Source organism: Arachis duranensis, unplaced genomic scaffold, assembly GCF_000817695.3.
Source record: "Arachis duranensis cultivar V14167 unplaced genomic scaffold, aradu.V14167.gnm2.J7QH unplaced_Scaffold_343483, whole genome shotgun sequence".
Taxonomy (NCBI): Eukaryota; Viridiplantae; Streptophyta; class Magnoliopsida; order Fabales; family Fabaceae; genus Arachis; species Arachis duranensis.
This window is the reverse complement of record NW_026264909.1, coordinates 987,130-998,422: the sequence shown is the minus strand read 5'-3', so window position 1 is coordinate 998,422 and position 11,293 is coordinate 987,130.

The window sequence follows — 11,293 nt, the reverse complement described above, 5'->3', positions numbered from 1 at the left end:
ACTTGTGTTCTTTGTTCTTCATTGATCTTCAAGTTGTTATTGTTTATTTTTCTTGTTTGATCTTGAGTTTTTCTTGTTTTGTGTCTTTTCTTGTTTTTCTTGTACTTTTTCAGGACATTAACTTTCAAAAATTTATACTTTTATCCATAAATATAATACATCTTTAAAATCAACACTGAAGTTACTGCCCAATTGGATGGAGCATTAGTAGTTGTTCTTGATAATTGGGTATCATCTTTGGAATCTTTTTCAAAAATAATTTTTCTTTGATTGAATCTTGTGCCAAACTCTAAGTTTGGTGTTTCCTTGTTAATTTTTCTTTAAATTTCGAAAATTTGTCTTGGTTTTCTAAAAATTTTAAGTTTGGTGTTCTTTCTTTTGTTCTTGGTGTTTTTGTGAATCTTTAAGGTGTTCTTGAGTCTTTCCTGTGTTTTGATCTTAAAATTTTTAAGTTTGGTGTTCCTTGGTGTTTTCCCTCCAAAATTTTCGAAAATAAGGAGCATTAGATCTAAAAATTTTAAGTCTTGTGTCTTTTGTGTGTTTTTCTCTTTCATCAAAAAATTCAAAATTCAAAAAAAAAAAATCTTTCCTAACTAATTTTAAACTACATTTTCGAAAATTTTATATAAAAGTTTTTTATATAAAAAAATTCAGATTTCAATTTCTTTTATTTATTTCGCTTTTATTTATTTTATAAAATAAATTTTTTATAAAATAAATTTTTTATAAAATAAATAATATCAACATACATATCATCTCCTTTATTCCATCATGGAACTAGGTGGGAATGAACAGTCCAGGAGGACTCTGGGGTCATATGCTAACCCCACTACTGCTTCATATGAGAGTAGTATCTGTATACCCTCCATTGGAGTTAGTAGCTTAGATCAAGCTAAGAGGTGGTTAATAACCAGCCTAAGAACAGCATAAAAACATGGAAACAGCTGTCAGAAAAATTCCTGAATCACTATTTCCCTCCAAAACGGATGACACAGCTAAGGCTAAGCATCCAAGGCTTCAAACAAGGAGATAATGAATCCCTTTATGACGCCTGGGAGAGATACAGAGAGATGCTGAGAAAATGCCCCTCTGAAATGTTTTCAGAGTGGGTGCAGTTAGCATCTTCTACTATGGGCTTACAGAAAAAGCTCAGATTTCTCTAGATCACTCAGTTGGTGGATCTATACATATGAGAAAAATAATTGAAGAAGCTCAAGAGCTTATTGATACAATTGCCAGAAATCAGCATATGTACTTAAGCAGTGAATCCTCCATTAAAGAAGAAGCTAAAACAGTAACTGCTGAACTCAGTCCTATGGATCAGGCTAATGAAATTAATCAGCAATTAGACTTTCTAACAAAGCAGCTAGCCGAATTCAAGGAAATACTACAGGAAACAAGAATGGCTAACAGGAATATGGAAGTACAGTTAAAGCAAATAGAGAGGCAACTGTCAAGGTAAATAGCAGAAGAATGCCAAGCAGTTCAATTAAGAAGTGGGAAAACATTAAATTCCTCACTTCAAAGCAGCAGGAAGCCAAGAAATGAACAAATGGCTACTCAAAATCCCTCTGAGGACAATCAGAGCCCAGAGAGGAATAAGGCTGGCGCTGAACGCCCAGACCATGCTCATTTCTGGCGTTCAACGCCAGAAACAAGCATGAATCCGGCATTGAACGCCCAAGGGGAGCACAGTTCTGGTATTCAGACGCCAGTAACAATTAAGGAAGTGGCGTCTAATGCCACTCCAGCTTCCACCCCTGGCATTCAAATGCCAGTAGGGGATCAGTCACATACAAGTGCTGATAACAACCCTTCTAAAAAGGCTTCCCAACCCATTTCTACAGGCAATAAACCTGCATCAACTAGGTTGAGGAATACAAAGCCAAAATGCCTTATCCTCAAAAACTCCACCAAGCGGAACAGGATAAGCAATTTGCCCGCTTTGCAGACTATCTCAGAACTCTTGAAATAAAGATTCCATTTGCAAAAGCACTTGAGCAAATACCCACTTATGCTAAGTTCATGAAAGAAATCTTAAGTCATAAGAAGGATTGGAGGGAGACTGAAAAAGTTTACCTCACTGAAGAGTGCAGTGCAATCATTCTGAAAAGCTTACCTGAGAAGCTTAAAGATCCCAGGAGCTTTATGATACCATGCACATTAGAGGGTACTTGTACCAAGCAAGCTTTATGTGATCTTAGGGCAAGTATCAACCTAATACCTACATTTACTATCAGAAAGCTTGGTTTGACTGAAGAAATCAAACCAACCAGGATATGTCTTCAACTAGCTGATGGCTCCATTAAATACCCATCAGGCGTGATTGAAGACATGATTGTCAAGGTTGGGCCATTTGCCTTTCCTACTGACTTTGTGGTGCTAGAAATGGAGGAGCACAAGAGTGCAACTCTCATTCTAGGAAGACCTTTCCTAAAAACTGGCCGAACCCTCATTGACGTCCAAAAAGGGGAAGTAACCTTGAGAGTCAATAAGGAGGAGTTCAAGTTGAATGTTGTCAAATAGTAGAACCTCTGAAAATTCCTCAGGAAGAGGAGAAACCTCCTAAACCCGAGCTCAAACCATTACCACCATCCCTAAAATATGCATTCCTGGGAGAAGGTGACACCTTTCCTATAATCATAAGCTCTACCTTAGAGCCACAGGAAGAGGAAGCACTAATTCAAGTGCTAAGGACACACAAGACAGCTCTTGGGTGGTCCATCAGTAAGCTCAAGGGCATTAGCCCAGCCAGATGCATGCACAAGATCTTACTGGAGGGTGACGCCAAGCCAGTGGTTCAACCACAAAGGCAGCTGAATCCAGCCATGAAGGAGGTGGTGCAGAAAGAGGTCACTAAGTTACTAGAGGCTGGGATTATTAAGGAGGTCACTAAATTACTAGAGGCTGGGATTATTTATCCTATTTCTGACAGCCCCTGGGTGAGCCCTGTTCAAGTTGTCCCTAAGAAGGGTGGCATGACAGTGGTTCATAATGGAAAAAATGAACTGGTTCCTACAAGAACAGTTACTGGGTGGCATATGTGTATTGATTATAGAAGGCTCAATACAGCTACCAGAAAGGATCATTTTCCTTTACCATTCATAGACCAGATGCAAGAACGACTGGCAGGTCATGAATACTACTGGTTCCTCGATGGATATTCAGGTTATAATCAAATTGCAGTAGATCCAAAAGATCAAGAGAAAATGGCATTCACATGTCCATCTGGAGTATTTGCGTACAGAAGGATGCCATTTGGCCTGTGCAATGCACCTGCAACCTTTCAGAGGTGCATGCTCTCAATTTTCTATGATATGGTGGAAAAATTTCTGGAAGTCTTCATGGATGACTTTTCAGTATTTGGAGACTCATTCAGCTCCTGTCTTGACCATCTAGCACTTGTTCTAAATAGATGCCAAGAGACTAACCTGGTTTTAAACTGGGAAAAATGCCACTTTATGGTGACTGAAGGAATTGTCCTTGGGCACAAAATCTCGAACAAGGGAATAGAGGTGGATCAAGCTAAGGTAGAGGTAATTGAAAAATTACCACCACCTGCCAATGTTAAGGCAATCAGAAGCTTTCTGGGGCATGCAGGATTGTATAGGAGGTTTATAAAGGATTTTTCAAAAGTCGCCAAACCTCTGAGCAACCTGCTAGCTGCTGACACGCCATTTATCTTTGATAAAGAGTGTCTGCGGGCATTTGAGACTCTGAAAGCTAAATCTGCACTAGACTGGACATTACCATTTGAATTGATGTGTGATGCCAGTGACCATGCTATTGGTGCAGTGTTGGGACAAAGGCATGACAAGCTTCTGCATGTCATTTACTATGCCAGCCGTGTTCTAAATGACGCACAGAAGAATTACACAACCACAGAAAAAGAGCTACTTGTAGTGGTTTACGCCATTGACAAATTCAGATCCTATTTAGTAGGATCAAAAGTGATTGTGTACACTGATCATGCTTCTCTTAAATATCTACTCACAAAGCAGGATTCAAAACCCAGACTTATAAGATGGGTGTTGCTTCTGCAAGAGTTTGATATAGAAATAAGAGACAGAAAAGGGACAGAAAACCAAGTAGCAGATCACCTCTCCCGAATAGAACCAGTAGAAGGGGCGTCCCTCCCTCTCACTGAGATCTCTGAAACCTTTTCGGATGAGCAATTCTTTGCCATACAGAAAGTGCCATGGTTTGCAGATATTGCAAGCTACAAGGCAGTGAGATTCATACCCAAAGAGTACAGTAGGCTGCAATCAAAGAAATTGATCACAGATGCAAAGTACTATCTTTGGGATGAACCATATCTCTTCAAGAGATGTGCAGACGGAGTAATCCGTAGATGTGTGCCTAAGGAAGAAGCGCAGAAGATTCTATGGCACTGCCATGGATCACAGCCATAAGAGTCCTCCAATGTGGCTTCTACTGGCCTACTCTCTATAAAGATTCCCGAGCGTTTGTACTTAATTGTGACAGTTGCCAAAGATCTGGCAATCTGTCTCACAGTTATGCCATGCCTCAATAAGGAATCTTGGAGATTGAGTTGTTTGATGTATGGGGTATTGACTTTATGGGACCTTTCCCACCATCATACTCAAACACTTATATTCTGGTGGCAGTGGATTATGTATCCAAATGGGTGGAGGCTATTGCAACACCCACTAATGACACTAAAACAGTGTTAAAATTCCTCTAAAAACACATCTTCAGCAGATTTGGTACCCCTAGAGTATTAATCAGTGATGGGGGCACTCATTTCTGCAAAAAACAGCTTTACTCTGCTTTGGTTCGTTATGGAGTTAGCCACAGGGTAGCCACTCCATACCATCCACAGACTAATGGGCAAGCTGAAGTCTCAAATAGGGAACTAAAAAGAATCCTGGAACAGACTGTAATTAACCGTAGAAGGGATTGGGCAAGGAGCTTGGATGATGCTCTGTGGGCATACAGAACAACATTCAAGACCCCTATAGGGACCTCTCCATACCATCTTGTGTATAGAAAGACATGTCACTTGCCAGTGGAACTGGAACACAAGGCATACTGGGCAACCAGATTCCTGAACCTTGATGCCAAGTTAGCTGGAGAAAAACGATTGCTCCAGTTAAATGAGCTAGAGGAATTTAGACTTAATGCTTTCGAGAATGCGAAAATATACAAAGAGAAAGCGAAAAGATGGCATGATAAGAAATTGTCATCTAGAGTCTTTGAGCCGGGGCAGAAAGTTCTGCTATTTAATTCTAGGCTCAAATTATTCCCTGGGAAACTAAAATCCCGGTGGAGAGGTCCATATGTAATTACAAGTGTATCACCATATGGATACGTAGAGCTTCAGGATAGTGAATCTAACAAAAAGTTCATTGTTAATGGACAGAGAGTTAAACATTATCTTGAAGGCAATTTTGAGCAAGAAAGTTCAAAACTGAGGCTTGATTAAAAAAGCTTAGTAACAGTCCAGCTAATGACATTAAAGAAGCGCTTGCTGGGAGGCAACCCAGCCATTCACAAAATTTAATTTTATTTGTTTTTGCTGATTAATTAATTTTTACAGGTATATATCTGAGTATCTTCAAAAGGTAAAATAGCAATTGATTGAAATCACAGAGTTACAGGGAAATTTGGAAAGCTCACTGGCATCAAAAAGCCAGTAAGAAACATTTTGGGCGTTGAACGCCCAAAAGAAGCACCCACTGGGCGTTCAACGCCAGTAAGGGTAGCCATCTGGGCGTTAAACGCCAGAAAGAAGCATCTTTTGGGCGTTGAACGCCAGAAAGAAGCACCTTCTAGGCGTTTAACGCCAGATTGATAGCAACCTGACGTTCAGAAAAACGCCCAGTGACAAAGGACTTCCTGGCGTTCAACGCCAGAAAGAAGCAACAGCTGGGCGTTGAACGCCCAGGAGAAGCAACAATTGGGCGTTAAACGCCCAAAACATGCAGCATTTGGGCGTTTAACGCCAGGATGGTGGGGAGGAGGTAAAATTCGTTTTTCTTAAAAAAATTTCTAATTTCTATGTTTCAATTCTTGATTTCTTGCATAAACATGTTTCCAAATATCATCCTTCAATTTCAAAAATTTTAATCCTAATTTTTAAAATCTCTAATTTCTGAAATCCCTATTTCAATGATTTTACATGCATCTTAATCCATAAAGACAGTTGATTTTCAATCCAATCCAACTCTTTTTCCAAGCTCTTTCCCAACTTAATTATCTTTTAAAATCTTTTTCAAATTATATAGTTCAAATTTATTTTTAAATATCATTCATATCTTTTTAAATTATATCCTTTTCTTACCATATTTATCAAATACCAGCCCCCCTCCCTTTATATCCACTTTCGGCGCCCCTCTCATCATCCACCATTCCACACTTGCTCTCCTTCTATTCCTCTTCTCTCTTTTCTTTTGCTTGAGGACAAGCAAACCTCTAAGTTTGGTGTGCTTATCCGTGATCACAAAAACATTCTCACTTTGATTATGGCCCCTAAAGGAAAACAACCCAACCCAAGAGGCAAGAAAGAGAATATTCCAAAGCCACTTTGGAATCAAGGGAAGTTCTTAACTAAAGAACATTCAGACCATTACTACAAAATAATGAGCCATAGATCAGTGATCCTGGAAGTCAAGTTTGATCTGAAGGAAGATGAATATCCGGAGATCCAAGAACAAATTCGAAACAAGAACTGGGAAATCCTAGCTAATCCTGAAACGAAAGTGGGAAGGAACATGGTTCAGGAGTTCTATGCTAATCTATGGCAGACAGACAGGCAAAGAATAATTGGAGCTGCCCTCTATGACCATCGGACCTTAGTCAGAGGAAAGATTGTTCATACCCATCCTGACAAAATCAGGGAGATCTTTAAGCATCCTCAACTGAAAGATGACCCAGACTCCTTTAATAGGAGAATGATGAGGGTAAATAAAGGTCTGGACAAGATTCTAGAGGATATATGCATCCCCGAAGCCAGGTGGACCACCAGCACGACTGGCATCCCAAATCAACTCAAAAGAGAAGATCTCAAACCAGTAGCCAGAGGCTGGCTGGATTTCATTGAGCGTTCCATATTGCCCACCAGCAACCGTTCTGAAGTTACCATTAAAATAGCAGTGATGATTCACTGCATCATGTTGAGAAAAGAAGTAGAAGTCCATCAACTGATCTTGTGTGAACTATACAAAATAGCAAATAGGAATTCCAAGGATGCCAGATTGGCCTATCCAAGCTTAATTTTTATGCTCTGCAGAGATGCCAGAGTGAAGATGGGAATAACAGAGTATATCTCAGTTGAAAGGCCAATCACTAGAATATCAATGGACAGACAACAGCTGCAGGATGATCCAATCAAGAGGAGAGCACAGAAAATCCTCCCAGAACTTCCTCAATTCGAATATCGGGAACATATTGAAGCATCTATTTCCAAATTGCAAGAAGCTATGAACCAAATAAAGGAAGAACAGAACAATCAAAGTAGCATGCTTTGCAAACTTCTTAAGGAACAAGAAGAGCAAGGGCGTGATTTAAGGGAGCTGAAGCGCCAGAAATTAATCCTTGAAGGACCAAGCATCCCACAGATCAGAGGAACATCTACTTTCCAAAACACAGGTTGTTGAGTTCTAATGTTAGCTTTAACTCTGTGATAGTGTTATTATAGAAATTTACCTTAGGGGATATATAGTAGTAGTAGTAATTAGAATATCTATTCTGGTTTTATTTCCAATTAAGTTATAATTTATTTTTCTCATCATCATCAGGCATGAATAAAATAGTAGATAATTAGAATAAAGAAGTAATTTATTTTTTTCGAGTTCTTAATAATAAAAATTATAATTAACTATATGTGGTGGCAACACTTTTTGTTCTTTGAATGAATGCTTGAACAGTGCATAATTTTTATCTTGAATTTTATGAATATTGGCTCCTGAAAGAATGAGGAACACGAAAAATATTATTGATGATCTGAAAAATCACGAAATTGATTCTTGAAGCAAGAAAAAGCAGTGAAAAAATTTTTTTTTTGTTACAAGAAATCATTGGATCAAGAAAAGGAATAAAAGCCAACAGCCCTTAAAACCAAAAGGCAAGGGTGAAAAGGATCCAATGCTTTGAGCATCAGTGGATAGGAGGGCCCAAGGAAGTAATTCCAGGCCTAAGTGGCTAAATCAAGCTGTCCCTAACCATGTGCTTGTGGCATGCAGGTCCAAGTGAAAAGCTTGAGACTGAGTGGTTAAAGTCGTGATCCAAAGCAAAAAGAGTGTGCTTAAGAGCTCTGGACACCTCTAACTGGGGACTTTAGCGAAGCTGAGTCACAATCTGAAAAGGTTCACCCAGTCATGTGTCTGTGGCATTTATGTATCCGGTGGAAATACTGGAAAACAAAGTGCTTAGGGCCATGACCAAGACTCATAAAGTAACTGTGTTCAAGAATCAACATACTACACTAGGAGAATCAATAATACTATCTGAATTATGAGTTCCTATGGATGCCAATCATTCTGAATTTCAAAGGATAAAGGGAGATGCCAAAACTGTTCAAAAACAAAAAGCTACAAGCCCCGCTCATCTAATAAGAATCTGAGCTCCACTTAAAAACTCTAAAATATTATTACCTCTTAATTCCTTTTAATCCTATTTTATTTATCTAGTTGCTTGAGGACAAGCAACAGTTTAAGTTTGGTGTTGTTATGAGCGGATATTTTATACGCTTTTTGGGGGTAATTTCATGTAGATTTTAGTATGTTTTAATTATTTTTTAGTAGAATATTATTAGTTTTTAGGCAAAAATCATATTTCTGGACTTTATTATGAGTTTGTGTGTTTTTCTGTGATTTCAGGTAATTTCTGGCTGAAATTGAGGGAGCTGAGCAAAAATCTGAGTTAGGCTGAAAAAGGTCTGCTGATGCTGTTTGATCCTGACCTCCCTGCACTCGGAATGAATTTGTTGGAGCTGCAGGAGTCCAATTGGCGTGCTCTCAATGGCGTTGGAAAGTAGACATCCAGGGCTTTCCAGCAATATATAATAGTTCATACTTTGCACGAAGATAGACGATGTAACTTGGCGTTGAACGCCAAATACATGCTGCTGTCTGGAGTTAAACGCCAGAAACACGTCATGATCCGGAGTTGAACGCCCAAAACACGTTATAACTTGGAGTTCAAGTCCAAGAAAAGCCTTAGCTCGTGGATAGCTTTAGCCTCAGCCCCAGCAAACACCAAGTGGGCCCCATAAGTGGATTTCTGCACCAATTATCTTAGTTCACTCATACTCTGTAAACCTAGGTTACTAGTTTACTATTTAAACAACTTTTAGAGACTTATCTTGTACCTCATGACATTTTCAGATCTGAATTATACACTCTTTGGTAGCATGAGTCTCTAAACTCCGTTGTTGGGGGTGAGGAGCTCTGCATCGTCTCGATGAATTAATGCAATTGTTTCTATTTCTCCATTCAAACGTGTGTGTTCCTGCAATTAAGCATAGTCAGTCCACTCCGCAGGCTGTACTGGGAAAGAACTTTTCTAATACCAAATTTTAATGATCCAATTTCTGGTACATAATGATCATTCTAGAAACTGAGCGCTACCAACTTGTCTTCCTAATTATTATCTATTATTTATTATATGCGCCTGATTCCTTGTTAAAAGCGTAGTTATTTCGCGAGGTATTTTAAAAAAAAAAACATCTAGGTTAATAAACTGAATCATTCACAATCAATTCACAAATAATAACAAATACCACAGTTATAAATAACCACAAATAAATATAAATCAATAAGTTGACAACATTCCGTGATCCAGCCTTTATTAAAGTATAGACTTTTAGTTTGAACACCCCTAGATATAGCTAAATAATATATATATATAGACTCTATACTTACCTAGTCCCTCTAAACTACTAAAGTGAGGGAAAGTACGTTCTAAGCCTTCAAAACTCAAGTCAGGTGGAATGTCATCAGAAGGTGGAACATCATCTACTACTCCTCTGCATGATCAGACATTGCCATATGACGTCTCTCTGGTACCTCATCCATTAGCCACTTAGCAAGAATTTTGTACATCAGATTTAGGTTAAAGTTCGCATACAAACGGGGTGAAAACGTTGGCTGGTCTCACAGTATAAACATATAAACAGAGAATGAGATTCACCCTAGACTCAGAAGACTACCTAGAGCAAAATCTTCTTTATGAACGGTCATCAACAAACTACGGACGGGTACTCAAGCCTCCCTCTGAAGGAGGAAGGGAGAGATAAGGGGTAAGAACTGGGGAGTTCTTAATAGGGACGGAGTTATTAGTTAAGTTCATTAATTCCGTGTTGTTTAACAGACAAATAGAAGAATACAAGAAGCAGTAAATAGAAGATACAGATAAAGAGAGAATATATAGAAAATAGATAGCAGAACACAAACAGAAGAATACAAGAAAATAACATAAACACAAATAATAGAATACACACAAAGAAAGCATAAATTCATATAACAAACATAACAGAAGAAATGCACAAACAAGTATGATGCATGTCTAGCCTTAATGCAGGTAAAGAGCTCATTTCTCGGTTACATACCCGCTCCTAATGTTACCCAGAGTCTTCTAACTAGGTAAGGCTTCCCTGTTGGCAATACCGAACGCAAGAGTCGTTTGACTTGCAGGGTGGTACTAGCAACCTACTAGAAGAGTCTTTTGACTTGCAGGGTGGAGCTAGTCTACCCAACACACTAACTATAAGAGTCCTTTGACTTACAGGAGCACAAACACACACACCCATTGTAAAAGTCCTTTGACATACAAGAGAATATGCTAGTTATGTGTTTTATTGATACCTCTGATAAACCCCGTCTTTTAGGATTTATCTTGTGTTGAATCTAGAGTATTTTGTCAACTTTTTTCACATTTATTCAATAATTAGTATAGTTTCATGATTGTCTCTCAATTTGGGCTAAAATGTGAAAACATGCTTTTAGACCCTTGATTTGATAATTTTAATCTTCCTTTGATTCCACCAGATGCCTTGATATGTTTGCTAGTGATTTCAGATGGAAAAGGCAAGGAATGGATCAAAGGAATGAAGAGAAAGCATGCAAAGTGGAGAAATCATGAAAAGCTAAAGATTTGGGATACGTCCATGGACACGCACGTGCACTAGACGCATACGCGTGGATCTCGCAAAACCCCATGGACGTGCACGTGTGCTGTACGCGTACGCATCAGTGCTGACACATGATTTTTAAGTGAAATCGTGCCCAGCGAATTTACAGTGGCTGTGGGGCCCAGTTTGGAACCAACTTTG